Source organism: Rutidosis leptorrhynchoides, chromosome 7 (assembly GCF_046630445.1).
Source record: "Rutidosis leptorrhynchoides isolate AG116_Rl617_1_P2 chromosome 7, CSIRO_AGI_Rlap_v1, whole genome shotgun sequence".
Taxonomy (NCBI): domain Eukaryota; kingdom Viridiplantae; phylum Streptophyta; class Magnoliopsida; order Asterales; family Asteraceae; genus Rutidosis; species Rutidosis leptorrhynchoides.
This window is the reverse complement of record NC_092339.1, coordinates 134324483-134325269: the sequence shown is the minus strand read 5'-3', so window position 1 is coordinate 134325269 and position 787 is coordinate 134324483. Positions and strand designations below refer to the sequence as shown.

The following is a 787-nucleotide window of genomic DNA, read 5'->3' as shown; positions in this document are numbered from 1 at the left end:
GTTGAGGAACCAACCATTAAATCAGAATCCTCTAGTGATTCAGATTCAACAAATTCAATTATGGAGAATCTGAAACCTCTAAGTATGGAAGACCGAATGAGAGCTAAACGTACTGGCCAAAGTCACGCAATTACTCAACCAGACATTAATACGCCAGATTATGAAATCAAAGGACAAATTCTACACATGGTGACTGATCAATGCCAATTTAGTGGTGCGCCGAAGGAAGATCCAAATGAACATCTTCGTACCTTTAATAGGATCTGTACTCTATTTAAAATAAGAGAAGTGGAGGATGAACAGATATATCTCATGTTATTTCCCTGGACTTTAAAGGGAGAAGCCAAAGATTGGTTAGAATCGTTACCTGAAGGGGCGATTGATACATGGGACGTTTTAGTTGAAAAATTTCTTAAACAATTCTTTCCGGCATCTAAAGCCGTAAGACTTCAAGGAGAAATTGTTACGTTCACACAGAAAACAAATGAAACTCTATATGAGGCATGGACCAGATTTGGAAAGTTATTTAGAGGATGTCCGCAACATGGTTTAGACACTTGTCAAATAGTACAAATATTCTACCAAGGATGCGACATCACTACAAGGAAAGACATAGACATAGCAGCTGGTGGTTCTATTATGAAGAAAACCGAAACTGATGCTTACAAAATTATTGATAACACTGCTTCCCACTCACATGAGTGGCACCAAGAAAAAGATATTGTTAGATCATCTAAAGCAGCTAGAGCCGATTCTAGCCATGACTTAGATTCCATTTCTGCAAAGA

General features: G+C 38.0%; 1 non-coding gene across 1 annotated transcript; it reads right to left on the bottom strand.

Moving 5' to 3' along the window:
• Positions 1-444: 444 nt before the first annotated feature.
• On the bottom strand, positions 445-551 carry LOC139860909 (small nucleolar RNA R71). Its single transcript, XR_011763535.1, has one exon. It is a non-coding gene; the product is annotated as a small nucleolar RNA R71 (small nucleolar RNA).
• Positions 552-787: the final 236 nt, after the last annotated feature.